Source organism: Staurois parvus, unplaced genomic scaffold (genome assembly GCF_062004578.1).
Source record: "Staurois parvus isolate SC_StPar_1 unplaced genomic scaffold, SC_StPar_1.0 ptg001110l, whole genome shotgun sequence".
Classification (NCBI taxonomy): Eukaryota; Metazoa; Chordata; class Amphibia; order Anura; family Ranidae; genus Staurois; species Staurois parvus.
In genome coordinates this window covers 974,514-994,156 of record NW_028318906.1, presented here as the reverse complement: position 1 = coordinate 994,156, position 19,643 = coordinate 974,514, and the positions used below count along the sequence as shown (strand labels likewise).

The window sequence follows — 19,643 nt, the reverse complement described above, 5'->3', positions numbered from 1 at the left end:
GACCGCAGCCAGGAAAAGCATTCCTATGTGTTGGTTATCTTCTACTCCCCCTTCATTGCAGACTTTGTACAAAATTATTGCTGATGTCAGACAGATGGAATATTTGACTGCATTACATGGTTGTTCGTTTGCTGTGTTTGAGATGATTTGGTGCCCGTGGGATTCCTTCACTTCCTCTATGCTGACCTAAAATAAAAGGCCCTGATAATTTCCACACTGTTATTATATGATTCAACTGATCCTGACCCTTTGTAGTTTTGCCATCGATGTATATCTCTGTTATGTTTATTTTCTTTCCCATATACTCTTTTTCTGTACTGTTTGTACTTGCATGAAAACCAATAAAATTGTTATTAAGAAAAAAAAAAGGACTGTCACTATAGTTACACCTATGACCACCGTAATTAGGTTTATTTGCACTTTGTCACTTTATACTAGTATATCACTAATAGTGGCATTTTTTTGATATATGAATATTGATGACTATATCATGGACTTATGATTTTGTATTGTATTTACATTATTGTATTTTATTATATTCCGAAGTTTTCAGTGCTGCACCCTATTTTTATATTTGGTCTCAGAAGGTTCATTTTTGCACTCCCTTACTATATAAGGACAATTACTTGTCCGGGGATCCAGCACCACCCTCACCCGAGCCAGTTCTTTGCCAGTCTTCAGGTCCCCAGGGCCAGCATGTCTAGTGTGTGAAGTCGACTGTGACTCCTTGCTACTTCACAGCCAGCTTCCCATTGTGTATGCTCAAGTCACGCTGTGCTTTGTGGATGGACCTGCAGCCTCCTGGGATCTATGACGTGTCCCAAGAAGTTGTGGGTAAGGAGGGGAGGGGGACAACTTCTGGTGGAGTTGCCTAGGTGATTCCAGTAGAAGTCAGAGTGGGTATCTGCCAAAACTAGGTACTCGCTCCCCAGCCCGTAAAAAAATTAACCTCCAATATGGTTATAGGAGGAGGCAAGTATTCCTAAAAGCGGAACTTCCTTAGGTGACTCATGACCAGGGGCGGACTGACAACTCATGGGGCCCCCAGGCAATAGGGGATCATGGGCCCGTGTCCTTGCCCAAACTCAAAAAAGACTATGAAAAAAAAAAAAGGTACCAGGGGCATCTCATGGGGCCCCCTACTGACCCTGGGCAGTGCCCAAGTTTCCAAATGGTCAGTCTGCCCCTGCTCATGACTGACTAATGTCAGGAAAGTTTCTTTTGACCTATATATACTGCTTTACATGCAGCTTTGAGCCTTTTTTTTTTGCTTTGGCACTGAGTGCTAAAAAATGTTTTTGTGTTTTCCCGCAGGTCTTTCATGCACAGAGTTGGATGGGATAGGTGGAGGGTTAGTATAGTGGTTTATGGATAGTGTATAGGGGCATATAGGATTGCTTGTCAAAATGTTCCATGTCTGGAAGGTTCCACAATGAAAGAGTCTGAAAATTCCTGAAGACTAAAAGAGGATATCAAGTCCATATCTTTATCTTGAGTGGAAAGAAATACAAGATTTATTGCTTGCTTTGTCTTTTCTTTATGTATATATAAAAAAAAATGCATGATAAAAAGGCATGAAGATGTTGCTTTGACTGTTTTTTGGTGATGTAAACTGACTTTGTAAAATATGCTTTGTTTACAGTAATGTTGGAACCTTATTTGATTTTGTTTTTTGGAACTTTGTTAAAATTGACTTTTAAAACTTTCATAATAAAAGAATTAAAAAAAAAAAAAAAGCTGTAGGCTAGGGAGTAGAGGACCAGTGCCCTCAGCCTCGTGGTGTACACCAAGCACTACTTGCTGCTATAGGGGGTGGCGCTCCTTGAAACCGTGGGTTGTGATCACCCTACCTAAACCTCTTGGGATTGATGGTGGAAGGTTCTTTGTTGGAGTGGCATGGCAGCAGTGCCTCCTGATGCGCCTAAACCAGTTAGAGTAGTGTGCAGACTTTTTTTTGTGTAAAAGAAGATCCTGATGGAGCTTTTGGGCATAGCCCATGAAAGTATTTTCTGTGTCCAGGCCTTCCCAGCTAGTGGATTTTATGACATCACCTTCTTCCAGATAAGGGACTTGCAGACTTGTCTAAGGAAGACCGAGAAGGAAGCCGATCCCATGCTGCAAGACAATCGCTTTTATTGCCTGCGAGTCCAGACAACATGTTCCACTCACTGTACAAATGTGCAACCCCTTCATGAGGGAAGAGGAGATCAAGGCGTTCCTTTCAAGATATTGCATGGTGGTTTCTGCTGGGTTGAAGCAAACGAATGTCCTAGGAACCTTTAATGGACATGGAAAATTTTGGGTCCAATTCAAGAACCGCAGTGGAATTGGTGGTACTCTCCACCCTCCGCAAGCCTTTTCCATCGGGTTGAACCAGGGGGTACTGTGGTATCCTGGGCAGCCGCAGTTCTGCCTCAAGTGTTTTTCGTTCAGCCATACTAGAGAGCAGTGTGATGCTGGGCAAGTATGCCAAAATTGTTTCCACCATGGACACAACTGCTGAGTGCCCTACGGGCAGGAAATGCCACCTGTGTGGAAGTGAGGCTCATCTCGCCAAGCAATGACTATCATTGGGCTGGAGTGACCCTGCTATGGAGAGCAGTGGCAGCACTGGGGTTGGCGAGGTGGAGAGAGAGTGCTGTCATGTGCTGAGGCTAAGGGAGAGTGGTGGCAGCGACCGATGACCCTGTGGGAGAGGTCCCATCTGAGGTAGGACCCAAGCCCGGTGATGGAGGCAGAGCCCCTCGCAGCAGGAGTGGCTGAGCCAGACCCAGTACCTGCAGAGGGCACAGGTGGAATTGTGGGGGAGCCTGAGGAGATGGACCAGTCTCAGGGCACCCTCAAAAAGGAAGCTGAAGGCAGTGCCCCCTTCCCAGTGTATTTCAGAATTCACCAGTCTAAGTGGCAGGGAGGCTGGTGTTAATTCAGACTCATCTATTCAGTCTGTTGAATCGTGTGCCATCTCTGGGCACGTAGAAAGCCTCCAAGCTGTGATAGGCTTTAGAAAGCAGTCTGCTTGGAGAAAAGGAGACGTGGGATGGAGAGCAGGAGATGAGTGGCATTAAAAAGGAAAGCTTCTTCAGAGCAGAGTCGGTCCAGGGGGAAAATGCCTAAAACTTGATTTTGTTCTGACCTCTTTCTTCCCTTTAGAGTTGATGCGACTTAAGTTTTCCTCACTGAATGTTAGGGGCCTTCAGTCGGCACCTAGGACATCAATTCTGAAATACTCATCTTTGGTGTCGTCTGAAAATATTGAAAGAAATGTGTAAAGATTTCAAGTTATCTGATGCTGGGAAGAAGGTGGTTATACACCTTTTTTTCTGCTAGTCATATGCACTTGCGTATTGATTTGTTTTTTATCCAGAGACTTCCAGTCAAAGTTTCATTATCCAGCATGCTACGTTCACGGACCATGGTCGGACTGAGTGTTGTGTAAGTAAGGATTCTGATCAAGAGTATGGTAAGGGTATATGGAAATTGAATGTGGAATTGCTGGAGGATAAGAGTGTGAGGGATGAATACAAAGAATGTTTGGAAAATGGGAGAAAAGAAGGTTGGATTTTGAAAGTGTGATAGAATGGTGGGAATAGGTGAAGATGAAAACTAAATCCTTTTTTATAAGAAAAGGGTGTGAGTGGGCTAAGAAAGAGACAGGAATATGATTGGCGGCAAAGAAGATGAGTTCCTTGAAAGGATGAGTGAATGGGGAGACAACGTAAATGATGAGATGATAGAGGCAAAATAAAAGGTGAGAATGTTTGATATTAAAGGGTAAGGCGATTTAAGCACAGGCAAGAGCGGCGGTGAGAGAATTGGATGAAAAATACACCAGATTTTTCTTTAAGAAAGTTTATGGTGGCAAGAGTGAATTAATAAGTGTGTTGGATGAGACTGGTCACAAAGTGAGTGGGAATGAAAAGGTCAAGGCGGAAGTGTGGAAATTCTATTCTAATTTATTTGCTGAGAAAGGAAGAGATGTGAGTGTGTAGGAAGATGTGTTGAAGAGCGTGGAGATTTGTCAGGATGAGGAAGATAGGTGGGTGTTGGGAGAGTATGTTAGACTAAGTGAAGTAGAATTGGGGCTGAAAGAGATGAGGAATGGTAAGACACCTGGTCTGGATGAATGGGGGAAAGGAAATGGTGTGGATAGAAAGATTTTTCTTTGTAAGATATGTGGGTATGAGTGTACGGTTATGTAGGAAAGCGTTTGGCAGGGTGCATGGCAAAGTATTGTAGCAAGAGTGTGTTGCGCAAGTTTGAATGGTGTGATGTGGAGCTGACGAAGCCAGTCTGTTTTAAGGGTCCTTGGTTTTATGTGAGAATTGAAAGAGGAGTGGTAAAATTCAGTCTGAGCGAGGTAACAAGGGAGATGTGGGAAGACTGTAAAAAGGTGTGTAAGTGGATGGATGAGAAAGAAGTGATGGAAGGGGTAGGCGGTTTGAGGATGGCTGAGTGTGCACAGGTGTGGAAGAATGTGAATTCAATCGAGTTGGACAATAGACAGACATCGCATGGATGGATGTACATAGGTGTCTGCCTGTTATGCAGGCCATAGATGGGTCGAAAATCGGCTGATTTTTCGGCCGAAAGTAAAATCGGCCGATTTTCGGATAGTTAGTGGGCAAAATGGTCGGCCCTTTTTCGGTATTTTGGCAGATTTTTTTTATCGGTAAAGTTGGAAAAAATCGGCCGATTTTGCCGATCGGCCGATTTTCGCAGCAATGATTGGCAAATCGGCCGATATTTTACCGATAAAAAAATCTGCGCATGAGAGAAGGAGAAGGCGAATTCCAGTCCGGCAAAAAGTGTCCCTGCAGAGAGCTCCGCTATTTCTTCTGACAGTTCCTTGACATTTATAGCGGTTGCAACAATGTATTTATGTTTCCGAATAAAAACATCTGTATCCTAAATGAATACAAATAGATACATTGTTGCAACCGCTATAAATGTCAAGGAACTGTCAGAAGAAATAGCGAAGCTCTCTGCAGGGACACTTTTTGCCGGCTGTAGACGGGATGAAAATTGGCCGATTTTTTTTTTTTTTTACTGTTGCTGGTAACGTCGGCCGCTTGAACGACCGGTTTTTTGTTTTTTAAAAGAAAAATCGGCCGATTTTCAACCCGTCTATGGCCGGCCTTAGAGTGTTTCAGAGAAGACGTGGGATGTGTGATTCTGAGAGATGTCCAAAAAATGGATGTGCGGGTTTAGAGAGTGTAGAGCATATGTTTTGGGAGTGTGGTTTTGCTGTGGAAGTATGGGAATGTTTAAAAAGTATGATTGCGAGATTGTCGGGTGTAAAGAGCATGTCGTATGAAATGGTGATGTTTGGTTTATGGTATTTAGGAAAGAATGAGGCGAGGGTGTTATGGATGTTAGTAAATTGTGTGAAAGTGTTTGTGGGACCCAAGGAACATTTTGATTTTTAAGAAAGAGGTGTTGAGTGTGCGTGAGTGTGTGGCCATGGTCCATGGACAGCTGTATACTTATTCTGATTGTAAAAAGCTGGGTATGGATGAAGCGAGTAAGATCTGGCAATTTAAATCCTGAAGGAGGTGGATTGCATAATTTCCTTATGCTAAAAACTTGTTAATTTTTAGTATTATGAAGACTCCTGACCCCTTCCTTTCTTGGGTGACTCGGAGCCCGAATCATGATTGATCTTCTAACCTAATACATGAGCTTTTTTTGAAACATGCAAGTTGTGATCTTTGTTTTTTTTTATGACGACACTCATATTGTACCTTTTTCTGTTATAGGTTGCATTATGATGGCAGAGGGACAGCTTTCTTTTGAGGGACTGTTTAATTGGCCTTTGTCTAGATGTGAGGGAGAGGTGAAGGGACAGTGTTGCACGAAGACATATGTTTCAAAAATTTTTTGCAAAACCCCTTATTGTGGGTCTTTTCTGAGTTACAAAATGTGAATATTCCTTTTGTATGTGCAAACCTATGTAAAAAACAGAAATGCTTTGTTTTTCATGTCAAATGGACTTTGTTCATTTATGATTCTGCTATGTAACCTTTTTACTTTTGTGATTATACTATGCAATGTTGTGGTTAAACCCTTTGACTGTATTATGGATTTTTTTAATGTAATTTTTCTAATAAAATTTAAAAAAATCAGTTTAATATCTGATATGTCCACTATCTGGTGACCATATATTAAATGGATTTTTAGAACAGGGAGATGGAAGAAGAGCTTGCTCTGTCCACTCCATGCATCGACCTGGTATTGCAGTACCTCCAGGACCGGTGCACCCCTCTCTTATGCAGTTTTCCAAAAGCAGCCATTTTCCTTTCCCCAGGAAGGAAAGGAAAGGGCACAAGTTCAGAGCTATGATGGGAGTGAGTGAGGCCCATCCTAGTGGTCCCAACAAGCCTTGGCTTTGCTCCTGCAGACCAGAAGGCAGCCTGCTTGCTTCATTGTGTTGTGTGTTGTTGTGCCTTATCTGTGTTTGTTGCTGTTAACTAAGGAGGTGTGAAAAGCTTCTTCCATTAAAGGTTCTTTTAACCCCTGGTGTGCCTGTGTGCTTTTGTTTGGTTGGTGTCTCTTTCTTGCTCGGGTTGCCTGGAAGCTGTGGCCTGGATGGGACGACGTGCCCAATGGCCTGTAAAGAAGCGAGGAGAGTCAGCAAGCTCCCTGTCTGTCCGTCCAAAGGAAAGCAGGAAGTCAGCTTGCTCAGAAGCCTAGCTTTCAGCATGTCAGAGGAGGCCTGCCTAGAAGCCTGGCAGCAGCCCGAGAGTGCAGCTGCACGCTTCGACTTTGGGACGCTCGAGCAGCCGCAAGGATGCCATGCCAAGGCCTGTGTCTCCCTCTAGTGGCCCGTGTAGCTCTAGAGGCGGGGCCATGCAAACGACCGTGCTGATTTCTCCCCAAACCAGCAGCACCTGCTGGTGCCCACTTTGGCTAGAGGAGGAGCAGACTGGGCCCAGGGGATGGAAGCCAAGTGTCCAAGGAGGGAGTGGAGGCAAGAGAGCCAGGCCCTGGGCCACAGGTGTGAATTTGGGCAGCCCCAGCCACCTGCAAGACCGCTGAGGAGTGGGCCCCCTCCAGCCCGGGGAGCTCTCAGCGAGCACGTCCCCTCTGCCCGCTCGGGCGGCCCTCGGGTAGGCCCGAGTTTCCAGTTATCGCTTCTCGGCCTTTTGGCTAGATCATATGGTCTGGACCAAGAGGTGGAATAGTCGCTTCTCGGCCTTTGGCTAAGGTCAAGTGAGTCTCGGCTCCTTGATTCTTAGTCAGAAGGTGCCTGGGGTACCCGACGGTCGGCCTTAGGGGGTGCGTCCCTTTTTGGAGGGCCCCCCCTTGCTGCTATTGGCCGGAGGCTTAGTCCCCAGGCAGCGAGTTGCGATCCCTAAACCCACTCTCCCCGTGTGGACCGAGTGTGGTGCGATGGTCACAGGATGGCGGCGGTAGCTCCTGATGCACCAAATATAGTTCGGCTGGTTATTGCGGAGGTTCGAAGGGCGGAAGTTGGGCTGCACTTTGTGCAGAAAACTATAGTTGAGGAGTTGTTGGGTATAGCCTGAGATACCATATTTTGCGTCCAGTGCTTTCCATCAAGCGGATGCTATGACGTGACCTTTTTTTTTCAAATGCAGACGTGCTGGATGCGGCAAGCAGAGAAAGCGGGGGACCTGATTTTGAAAGATGTAACTTTCCTGTGCAGAGAAGACCGCCAGAGGGTGCCACTACATGTACACATGTACAATCCGTTTGCCCGGAATGATGAAATCAGAGCATTCCTGCTCCGCTATTGTGATATGGTATCCGAGGGGGTGAACCAAAGTAATATTTTCGGAACTTTTAATGGCCACAGAAAATTTTGGGTTCGGTTTAAGCCAGATATTGGTGGAATTGGTGGGACATTGCATCCTCCCCAAGCTTTTTCTATAGGGCCGAATAGGGGCTACCTTTGGTATCCTGGGCAGCCGGTGTTTTGTAGGTTTTGCTACAAATTTGGCCATACGAAAGAGCAATGTGAGGTAGGTACAGTGTGCCGGAATTGTTATAAAAATACTCACAAGACTGCAGACTGTTCTGAGGGGCGGAAATGCCACATTTGCGGGGAGCAGGATCATTTGGCAAGGCAATGCCCCACAGTGCACCAGCAGAGTGCGGCAAATGTGGCACCAGGTCAAAGTAGCTCCTTAGGGGGCAGAGTCAATGCAAATGTTGCACCTCAGGAGGGAAAAGCCTCCTATGCAGAGGTTGTCGGGGGCAGTAATATCTGTAGTGACCCCCTGGAGGCTTTGGGCCAGGCCCTCGCTGCCATGGCAGGAGATGAGCCGGAGCCTGCAGACCCTGAGGTGGTCCCTGATGAGGCTGGGGTGAGTAGAGTCTCCTCAAGTGGAGGTGTTCCCGAGACCATGCTGGCTGAGGGGGAGTGCTTGAAGGATGACGCTGTAGGAGGAGGAGCTGGTCCAAGTAATGTGCTTGAGGAGGAAGCTATGGACCAAACTGTGGGCACTCTGAAGCGAAAGAAGGGAAGTCCTGAGGCCCTCTCCCCTACTGGCAATATCGAGGATTTTGAGAGCACAGCCTCACAATTTGACCTAGCAGAAGAATCAGACAGCTCCATACAATCGTTTGCTAGCTCTGGCCGAGTGGAGGATCTTCAGGCTGTGATGGGATACCAGGGTGGCCAATCGAAAGTGCTTGGGGCCAAAATGAAGGGAGTTAGAAGGGAGGTTTCCCCAAAAGCAAAAAAAGGCCACAAGGGGGCGGTCAAGAGGGAGGGGGAAAAAGGGTGATAAGACTTAGCACCTTGTTTTGTGGTTTGGTTCACCCCCTTTTTCAATTTTAATTTCCCATGAAGTTTGGCATAGCCTCTTTAAATGTACGCAGCCTGAGATCTGCGTGGAGGAGAGCAGCGATTTTTAAATTATTTGCTGCAAGCACCTGGGATATCCTGTGCGTTCAGGACTGTAACCTGGAGGAGGAGCCAAAAAACTGCTAAATGGGAAAATGGGCAGGCCATATGGTCACTTTGTGGGGAAAGAAATAGGGGGGTTGCTGTTTTCTTTAAGGGGAGTAGGTTTGAGATGACTAAGGTGGTGCATATTGAGAGGGGGAGGGCGGTGTTGGTGTATTTTGAGGAGGGAGGGGTGGTTTTTAAGTTATTTTTTGTGTATTTATCTACTAATAAGCAAGAGAGAATCAACTTGCTTGATAAATTAAAATTATATGTTGGTGGAAGGGAACCAACACTGGTAATGGGGGATTTTAATTGTATTATTAGGGAGGGGGATAGGAGTGGGAGGGGGTGGGGGTGGAAGTGGAGTAGATAAGTCTGGGAAGGTGTTAAGGGACATGGTGGAGTTATTTAAACTTGTGGATGTGGGGAAGGAAGGTGGTCCTACTTTCTTTAGTAGTAATGGGAATGTGGTATCCCGTATTGACTTTATTTTTGCATCTAGGAATTTGAAGGTGGAAGATTTTTCAGCAAGGAGGGAGCCTTTCACGGACCATGGCTGGATTGGATGTATGGTGAGTATCATTCGGGGGGAGTGTATTCGGGAAGGGAGTGTGGAAATTGAATGTGAGTTTGTTGGAAGATGAGGAAGTAAGAAAGGAGTATGTGTGTACCTTTAAGAAATTAAAGAGGAGGGTGGGTGATTTTGAGAGTGTGATTGAATGGTGGGAATGGGTGAAAGGGTGTACGAAAGTGTTTATTAGGAAAGGATGTGAGAGAGCGAGGAAAGAAAGAGTTGTATGAAGGGTGGCAGAAGAGATTGGAATACTTGGAGGAGCTGAGAAAGTTGGGAGAGGATGTGGAGAATGAATTGGTGGAAGCCAGAGCGAAAGTGAACGAATGTATGCAGAATAGAGGAAAGAATTTGTTAATACAGGCCAGGATGGTGGTTCGTGAGAAAGATGAGAAGTGCTCGAGTTTTTTCTTTAAAAAAGTGTTTGATGGGAGGATGGAATTGAAAAATGTGTTGGATGAGGATGGGAATATGGTGAGTGGGAATGAGAGTGTGAGGAAGGAAGTGGAAAAATTTTATACTGGGTTATATGTTGAAAGAGGAAGAGATGAAAGGGTAGAAAGAGAGGTGCTGGATGAAATCAAGACACGATTGGGAGTGGAAGATAGAGTGGCTGGAGGAGGATGTGAGTATGGAAGAAATTGAAAGGTGTGTAAGGAGTTTAAAAAAAGGTAAATCACCGGGGAGTGATGGACTGCCGGTGGATTTTTATGTTGCTTTTTGGGATACGATTGGTGAGGATGTTTTTGAAGTATGTAAGAAAGTGTTGGAATGTGGGAGATTGGCGAGATCGATGGGTGAGAGTGTGAATGTGTTAATTTATAAGAAGGGGGATAAGAGTGATCTAAAAAACTGAAGGCCAATTTCGCTATTAAACACAGACTATAAGATTATCACCAAAATGATGGCTGATAGATTGCGGCAGGTGGTGGATGGGATGGTTGGAGATGAACAGGTATGTGCGGTGCCGGGGAGGAGTATAACTGAGAGTCTGGTTTGTTTGAGCGATGGATTGTGGTGGTGTAAGGAGAGGAAGCAGAAGATGGCGGTTTTAACAATAGACTTTGAGAAAGCTTATGATCGAGTGGTGCATGTATATATGTTTAGAGTGTTAAAAGAGATGGAAGTGCCTGAAAGAATGATTGGGTGGATTAAGTGTATGTATGAAGGGATGAGGGGGAAAGTTTTGGTGAATGGTTGGTTGACTGAAGAAGTGAAAATTAAGACAGGTGTGAGACAAGGGTGCCCATTGTCTCCAGTTTTGTTTGTATGTGCGATAGAGCCTCTGTTGAGAATGTTGGTGAAGGATAAATTGGTAAGGGGAATAGAAGTGCCTGGGAGTGGGGGAAAGTTTCTTAGTGTGATTGGATATATGGATGATGTTACGGTGATTTGTAAGAGTGGGGAAGGGTTGAGGAGGGTGAAATTATTGATGAATGTGTTTTGCATGGCAAGTGGGTTTAGCGTCAATGAGGGAAAGAGTGTGTGTAAGTTTTTTGGAGAATGGAGGGATGGGAGACAATGGGGATGGAAGGAGTGTGAAGGTGGGGTGAGGGTGTTAGGTGTAAAATTCAGTAATGACTTGTTTGGATTGGAGAGCTGGGAGGATGTGCGAGTGAGGGTACAAAGGAAGGTATCCTTTTGGTCCCTGAGGACATTGTCTCTGGAAGGGAAGGTGTTAATAATAAAGTCTGTGATTATGCCCATTTTGTTATTCCTGTATTTAGTATTCCCAGCACCAGACAGAGTGCTGAAGAAAATTGTTAAAATGTGTTATACTTTTTTCTGGTCATCCAAGGTGGAAAAATTAAAAAAAGAGAGAAGGTGGTGAAGCTGGTATTGAATGGTGGAAAGGGGATGGTGAATGTTGACAGATTTTTGGTGATGAAATATATTGGATGGTGTGTGAAGATGGTTAAGAATGAGAGTGTGGCTGGAAGTATGATAAGGTATGTAGGGGAAGTGTGTTCAGAAAATGTAAAATTGGGTGAGTGTGATTTGCGAAAGCCTGTATGTTTTAATAGTCCTTGGTTTTATGGTAGAATTGAGAGGGGAATGAGGAAGCATGGGTTGGATGGAATAAGTAAAGAAGTGTGGTGGGAAGGTAAGAAAGTGATGGATCTTGTGGATAAAAAGGAAGGAATGGAGTTGATTGGGGGATTGAGTGAAGCGGAATGTGAGAATGTTTGGAAAAGAGTGGGTAGTAGAGACTTGGTGAATCGTCAGAAGGATGTGGCTTGGATGTTGGTACATGGGTGTTTGCCGACGAGAGTTTTTCAGAGAAGGAGAATGGTTGATAGTGAAGTGTGTCCGAGAGTGGGGTGTGGGATGAATGAAAGTGTGTATCATTTGTTGTGGGGGTGTGGGATGAATGAAAGTGTGTATCATTTGTTGTGGGAGTGTGGGTTTGTGAAAGAAGTATGGAAGAGTTTGTGGAAGATGGTGGAGGGATTGACAGGGTTAAAAAAGTTGACGTATGAGATGGTGGTGTTTGGTATAAGCAAGTTGGGGAGAGAGGAAGCTAGAGTGTTGTGGTTATTAGTGAACTGTGTGAAAGAAAGTGTGTGGGATGTAAGGAATATTCTGATTTTTAGGAAAGAAATTGTGGATGTGAGAGAACGTGTGGCCATGGTCCGTGGAAGGCTCTATTTCTACGCGTATTGGGACTGTAAACGAATGGGGCATAACAAAGCCAATGCTGTTTGGCAGTTAGCCAATTGGAAGCAGTGGGCTGCAGTATGAGAAGAATTTGCAATACTACCCTGGTTTTGAGCTCCTGGAAGTCCCAGAAACGCTGCTCATAATGTTTTGAATATCTTGGTGTTCTAACATTTTGTCCTTCTTTTCGTCGATGGAGGGAGGAGGGATGCTATTGTTGTTTTTGTGTTTCCTGTGGTGGCATATGTAATTTTTTGTGGGGGATGGTGATATGCTAATAAAGGGGTGTATGATGGAGGGAGGAGGGATACTATTGTTGCTTTTGTATTTGCATATGTAAATTTTGTGGGTGATGGTGATATGCTAATAAAGGGGTGGGAGGGATTATGTAAATATGAGGATATCTGTTGTTTTCCTGTTGTGCTGTGAAAATTTTGAAAATTATTCTGTGGAATTTTCTGTACACATTTCCTGTAAGAATTACTTGTTGTGATTGTATCATGTGTTGATTTTATGAAGTTTTAAATAAAAGAATTAAAAAAAAAAAATCTGTTCTTAGTGTCCAGTGGGGGTGCTCCCGACCATTCTAGCTTTGCGAGGATGGCTGTTGTATAGTACCCTCACTGGTATGATGGGGGTCTGGATGGCTATTACGGGGGGAACAGAAACCGGGACGCTCACGAGTTAAGCTGGGGCCTGGGAGTAATTCCCCTTTGGAACGTCTGAAGGACCCAGTACCTCCTGATTTGGACAGATCTACCTTGTCTGGCCAGGGGCTGGGAAGGCAGAGAGTCTGCAAACACAGTGCCCCCTGAGTAGTCACCTCAGGGGTGCTCTGAGTAGCACTTGGGTGTGGGACCCCACATTGCGAAAGAGCACATGGTCACTGAGTTTAAACACTTTTTGCACTGCACCTCTAGGACCAGGCCTTTTGGCTAAGTTCTGGGCAATTTTTGTTACAGGTCTCAGGGCCTGGTCAGTGCACAATTTGGCATGACCACTTTTTTTATTTTTTATAGATTTATTTAATTTATTTTTTTCACTCCCACGTTTGTCACTTTTTACTTATGTGTGTGTTTTCTTCACCGGATGGAGGGTGTGGGTCCTCGGGCCTGCCCTGAAGTCTAGGGGGAGGATGTGTGGCCTTTTGGTTCCTTCCTCCCCTGTCCCTAAGGGGTTTTCTCTTCGGGAGAGCCCCCTGACCAAGTACTGGGTGTCCGGCTTTGGCTGGACACAAGGAATGGTTGTCCACCAGGCCTTTAGGCCTGGAGGACCAAATGGGAACCTTGTCCCCGTCCGGAGCTTCGTGCACCGGGGGATCAGGGTAGTGGTCCAACCCTATCGGGGGTAGGACAAAGCACACCCCTAAGTGCACTTTTTGTGTGGTGTTTTGCACTTGCACTTTTTGTGAACACTTACGGGTTTCGTTCACGTTTGCGGACTTAAAAAAAAAAAAAAAAAGTAAGAGGACCTGCGCCCTCGGCCTTGCGGTGTATTAAAAAAGCACCCATGCTGCTATTGGGGGTTGCGCTCCACTGAAATTCCTGAGAGTGATCACTGGGTTGAACCTTCCCTCCGGGGTCGGTAAGACTTGGAGACCTTGTTCATGGCAAACGCACCGTCGGATGCCCCTAACACCATTCGGGTGTATGTTTGGGAGGAGAGGAGAGTGCGGTCTGTACTACCTTCAGAAAAAAGTTGTGATGGATTTGCTGGCGATGCCGCTCGACAGTTTATTTTGCGTCCAGGCGTTTCCTACAAGCGGCTTTGTCGACTTTTCCTTTTTCCAAGTGTCGGATGTCCAAACCTGCATAATGAGGAGCCGGAAGAAGTCTGCTGATCCTTTGATGGAAGGTCTGACCTTTTTGAGTAGTGAATCCAAGCGGCGAATACCGCTAACTTTGCAAATGTACAATCCCTTTGTACGGCAGGATGAGATCCATGCTTTTCTCTGCCGCTATTGTTCTTTCGTTTCCTCTGGAGTAAAGCAAACAAATATTTTGGGGACATTCAATGGCCAAAGGCGCTATTATGTGCAACTAAAAAAAGATGATGCCGGTATTGGTGGTTGTGCCCACCCCCTCAGGCCTTTTCTTTACGGGCAATTAGGGGAGTATTGTGGTACCCTGGGCAGCCGCAATACTGTAGAAAGTGCTTCACCTTTGGTCACACTCGGGACCAGTGCGATGCTGGTATAGTCTGCCGGAACTGTTTTCAACAGGGGCACATGACGGCGGAATGCCCTGAAGGCCGAAAGTGCCACCTGTGTGGGAGTTGTGACCATCTGGCCCGGCAGTGCCCCAATTTGAGTGGTTTCTCCAGAGATTCAGCACACCAGATAAGCACGGATGGAAGATCTTTGTCCTATGCGGAGGTCGCCGGCGGGGTGGTCCTAGCCAGTCGGGCTGAGGACCCTGCAGGTGACATATCTGATGCTGAGCCCAAGCCTGATGATGCTGCGGGGGTGGCCCTGGTTTCTGCTGAGGAGTCGGGGGGGGGGGGGCGTCGGTCGCCACCGCAGCGGAAGGTGGGGGCGATACTAGCGGAGGCGATGGACCTAACAAGGGACACGCTGAAGAGGAGGAAGGTGGAGACTGAAGATCTTGCTGGATCTCTAAATATCTCAGAGTTTACTAGCCAAGGAGGTGGACTCTGATTCATCCATCATATCAACGGAGTCTTTTGCCAGTAGCGGGCAGGTGGAGAACCTGCAGTGTGTCATGGGGCTCAAAAAATTGGCCCTGGGAGGGAAGGAGCGGAGTAAAATGGAGGGGGTGGCAGGGGCAAAAGGCTCTGCACGTAGGTGCAGGGAGAAAGTCATGATATGCGTTTTTGGCTTTTTATTGTCAATAACCTTTTCTTCTCTTTTCAGTGCCTAGATGCCAATCAAGTTTTCTTCTCTAAATGTTAGGAGTGTTCAGGAAGTGCCACGAAGGGAAGCCATATTGAAATACTTATTCCTGGTACCAAGTGATATTATATGCTTACAGGAATGTAACATTAGAGAAGAACCTCGTCCTGAGGAGTGGCCGTATGGTCCAGTGATATGGTCATGTGGCACTGAAGGAAACGCTGGAGTTGGTATTCTGTTTAGGAGCCAGCGCTTTAAAATTATAGAATGTATACATATTGTAAAAGGGAGGGCTGTGATGTGCAGGGTGGAGGTGGATGGGTTAACGTTCAAGTTGATAAATGTTTATGCGTCTCCGAAAAAAAGGGAACGTTTGGACTTATTTGAGAAATTGAGGTATTTTTTGGGGGGCAGAGAGCCTCTGTTTGTCGTAGGTGATTTTAATTGTGTGCTGGGGGGGGGGGTGTTGGTGGAGGGACTATAGATAAGTCAGGCAAACTCTTACTAGAGTTATGCAGCGATTTCGGCCCTGGTAGATGTAGGCAAAAATAAAGGACATACCTTTTTTTCTGCTGGTGGTACTGTTAGCTCACGGATTGATCTTTTTTTATCTTCCAGGAATGCCACATTGGTTTCTTTTGGCATCCAGCCAGTGCCTTTCACAGACCATGGCCGGATTGACTGTAGCGTGAGTATGGGGACTGACAGGACGTATGGAAGAGGTGTCTGGAAATTAAATGTAGACTTGCTTGAGGATGAGAGTGTGAGAAAGGAGTTTTGTATGATGTTTGAGAGGTGGAAGCGGAAGAAGCTGGATTTTGAGAGTGTGCTGGAGTGGTGGGATTGGGTGAAGGTGAGAGTGAAGAGATTTTTTGTGAGAAGGTGAGAAGGGAGAGAGAGGAGTATGAATGGTGGCAGAAGCGGTTGGATTATTTGATTGGTTTGAGAGACTGGGGTGAAAGCGTGGAGAATGAGGTGGCGGAAGCGCGGGTGAAGGTTGCGAGGTTTTTGGTTACAAAAGGTAAGGCTATAATGGCACAGGCTCGAATGGTTGTGAAAGAACAGGATGAAAGGTGTACGCGTTTTTTCTTTAAGAGAGTGTATGGGGGTAAGAATGAGGTGATGAGCGTGTTGGATGAAGATGGAAGGGAGGTGAATGGGAATAAGCGGGTGGTGGAAGAAGTGAGAAAGTTTTATGGAAGTCTGTTTTCTGTGAGTAAGAGATGAGAGAGTAGAGAATGATGTGCTTGGAGAGATTGAGGAGAAACTGAGTGGAGGATAAAATGGGTTTGGGTGACTATGTGAGTATGGAGGAACTTGAAATTAGTTTGAGTGGAATGAAGAAAGGTAAAACCCCAGGGTTGGATGGTCTCCCTGTGGAGTTTTATAGAGTGTTTTGGGAAGTGATTGGGAGGAGTGTGCATGAAGTGTGTATGGCTATTTTGGAATGTGGGAAAATGTCAGAGTATGACTGAAGGGCTTATTGTCTTGTTGTATAAAAAAAGGAGATAAACGTGATTTGAAGAACTGGAGGCCAATCTCTCTATTGAACGTAGATTACAAACTGATTGCCAAAATTCTTGCTAATAGAATGCGTGGGGTGATTCATCGAATGGTTGGGGAGGAGCAAGTGTGTGCGGTGCCCGGAAGAGTGATTGCTGAAAGTTTGGTATGCTTGCGGGATGTGCTTTGGGATAGTAAGGAGAGAAAGCAGAGAGCGGCTGTCTTGGCGATTGATTTTGAAAAGGCGTATGATAGGGTGGCGCATGAGTTTATGTTTCGAGTGCTGGAAAGAATGGGGGTACCGACAAGAATGATTGGGTGGGTGAAGAGTCTGTATGCAGGGATTGTGAGCAGGATTCAAGTGAATGGGTGGGTGTCTGAGGGAGTGGGTGTGAGGCAGGGGTGCCCTTTGTCCCCCGTGCTTTTCGTTTGTGTGATTGAGCCGTTGGTGAGGATGTTGGTGAGGGATAAGTGTGTGAATGGGTTGGCGGTACCTGGAAGCGGTGGGTGGAGTCTGAAAGTAATTGCGTACATGGATGATGTGACTGTGGTGTGCAAGAACTTGGGGAGTTTGAAAAGAGTGAAGCTGTTGACTGAGATTTTTTGTTTGGCTAGTGGATTTAAGGTGAATATGGAGAAGAGCGAGTGTAAGCTGTTTGGTGAATGGGGGGAATGTGGAAGATGTGATTGGAAAGTGTGTAAGGGGAGTATAAGGGTGCTGGGTGTCAAGTTTGGAAGTGATTTGTTTGGGCGTGAAAGTTGGGAGAATGTGATGGGTAGGGTGCAGAGTAAAATTGGATTTTGGTCTCTAAGGACCCTTTCCTTTGGAGGGGAAGGTGTTGGTTGTAAAATCAGTTATACTACCGATATTGCTTTTTCTATACCAGGTCTTTCCTGCCCAGGACAGAGCCTTGAGGAAGATAGTCCGATTGGTTTTTCAGTTCTTCTGGACGTCTAAGGCGGAAAAGCTCAAGCGTGTGAAGGTGGTGAAGAATGTTTTGAATGGAGGGAAGGGGATGGTGAATGTGGAGAGATTTCTGTTGGTGAGATATGAGGGTATGTGTGCGAAGTTATGCAAGAAAGTTTGGCGGGATGTATGTTGAGGTATGTGGGTGGGTGCGTGATGAGAGTACGGATGGGTGGAGAAAGATTTGAGGAAACCAGTGAGCTTTCATGCTCCATGGTTTTATGTAAGAGTGGAAAGGGGTATGGAGAAATTTGGTCTGAATGATATTGAGAGTGAGGTGTGGGGTGAAAGTAAGAAGGTGATGAAAGTGTTGAATGAGAGAGAAGAGATGGAATGGATCGGTGGGTTGACTGTTTCTGAGTGTGAAGTGACTTGGAGGAACGTATGTATGAAGGGTGTGGAGAATAGACAGAAGGATGTTGCATGGATGGGAGTGCATGGGTGTTTGCCGGTGAGAATGTTTCAGAGGAGGAGAGGGATGAGTGATACAGAGGTATGTCCGAGAGTGGGGTGTGTGGGGGTGGAGAGTGTATGTCATATTTTTTGGGAGTGTGGTTTTGCAAGGGAAGTATGGAAGAGTTTGGGAAAAATGGTGGAAGGACTGAGTGGAGTGCGTGCTTTGTCATATGAAATGGTGATGTATGGGTTATGGAAGGTGGGGCGAAAGGAAGCACGAGTTTTATGGATGCTGGTGTGTTGTGTGAAAGAATGTTTATGGGATGTGAGGAATATTGGTGTGTATAGAAGGGAATGGTTGAGCGTGGATGACTGTGCGGCCATGGTCCGTGTATAAGTATGGTCATTATGACCGATTAAAAATGGGGGCAGTGGAGGCTGAAAATTTGTGGCATTTCAAGCCATGGAAGCGGTGGACGAGTGGATCCGTTTGAGCATGCTTATAATAAGTTAATTTTTGAATGATCCAGACAATATTATGCTGACGGGTGTTTTCATATCTGATGTAAGGGTTCTGGACCCTCATTATAGCTTATGTGGTTTTAGAAAGCCTGTACCGTGTTTTTTTTTGAGTCCTATTGCCTAATATCTATCCTTTTACCTTCCTACAGGCCGGTGTATGTGATGAAGGGGGTTTTTTGGTCACTAGGGTGAGGATAGGATATCTTTCTGTATAGTAAATAGGGGCAGGAATGTGTCCTTTTGGGGGAAGTTTTCCTTTTGACGGAAGACTGCGCATCAGCCAGGAGAGCTTGAAGCTTGAACAGGAGAGATTGCAAGAGATGTCTTCACGAAGGCTTCTCTTCTTGTATAGCAAGCTCCTTTGAGTATGCTTCGAGTTTTTGAATCAACATGATAAAAAAATGCAATGCGTTTTTTGTATACCTTTATTGCTGTATAAATATGCATGTGAAATGCTCTCCTGAAATTGCATGATGAAATGCTATACCTTTATGTACCTTTTGTATAATTTTTGTTAATATATGCGCATGTGTTATGTTCTCCTTGCTGTTGCTTTGTTATTTGGTGTTGGAACCAAAATATGATTGTTTTTCTTGATTGTGAATGATTTTGTAATTTTTTAATAAAAGAATTTAAAAAAAAAAATCTGTTCTTATCAGTTTAATATCTGATACGTCCCCTATCTGGGGACCATATATTAAATGGATTTTTAGAACAGGGAGATGGAAGAAGAGCTTGCTCTGTCCACTCCACGCATCGATCTGGTATTGCAGTACCTCCAGGACCGGTGCACCCCTCTTATGCGGTTTTCCAAAAGCAGACAAAAATGACTACAACAAGTCACTCTCCTTTCTTTCCCCAAGAAGGAAAGGAAAGGGCACAAGGTCACAACTGTGATGGGAGTGAGTGAGGCCCATCCCAGTTGTCCCAACCAGCCTTGGCCTTGGCTCCTGCAGACCAGATGGCAGCCTGCTTGCTTCATTGTGTTGTGTGTTGTTATTGTTGTGCCTAATCTGTGTTTGTTGCTGATAACTCTTAAGGTGTGAAAAGCTTCATTCCCTTAAAGGTGTTTTTAACCCCTGGTGTGCCTTTGTTTGGTCCATGTCACTTTCTTTCTTTCTCGGCTTGCCTGGATGGGACGACGTGCCCAATGGCCTGTAAAGAAGCAAGGAGAGTCAGCAAGGTCTCTGTCCGTCCGTGTGAAGGAAAGCAGGAAGTCAGCTTGCTCGGAAGCCTAGCTTTCAGCACGTTGGAGGAGGGA

The 19,643-nt window shown here is 45.5% G+C and overlaps 2 non-coding genes across 2 annotated transcripts; both read left to right on the top strand.

The window, feature by feature from the left end:
* The first annotated feature begins 6,080 nt into the window (after positions 1-6,080).
* LOC149440222 (U2 spliceosomal RNA) lies at positions 6,081-6,262 on the top strand. The gene has a single exon (XR_016307720.1). It is a non-coding gene; the product is annotated as a U2 spliceosomal RNA (small nuclear RNA).
* A 12,727-nt stretch (positions 6,263-18,989) lies between these two features.
* Positions 18,990-19,180, top strand: LOC149440221 (U2 spliceosomal RNA). The gene has a single exon (XR_016307712.1). It is a non-coding gene; the product is annotated as a U2 spliceosomal RNA (small nuclear RNA).
* The last annotated feature ends 463 nt before the right edge of the window (positions 19,181-19,643 follow it).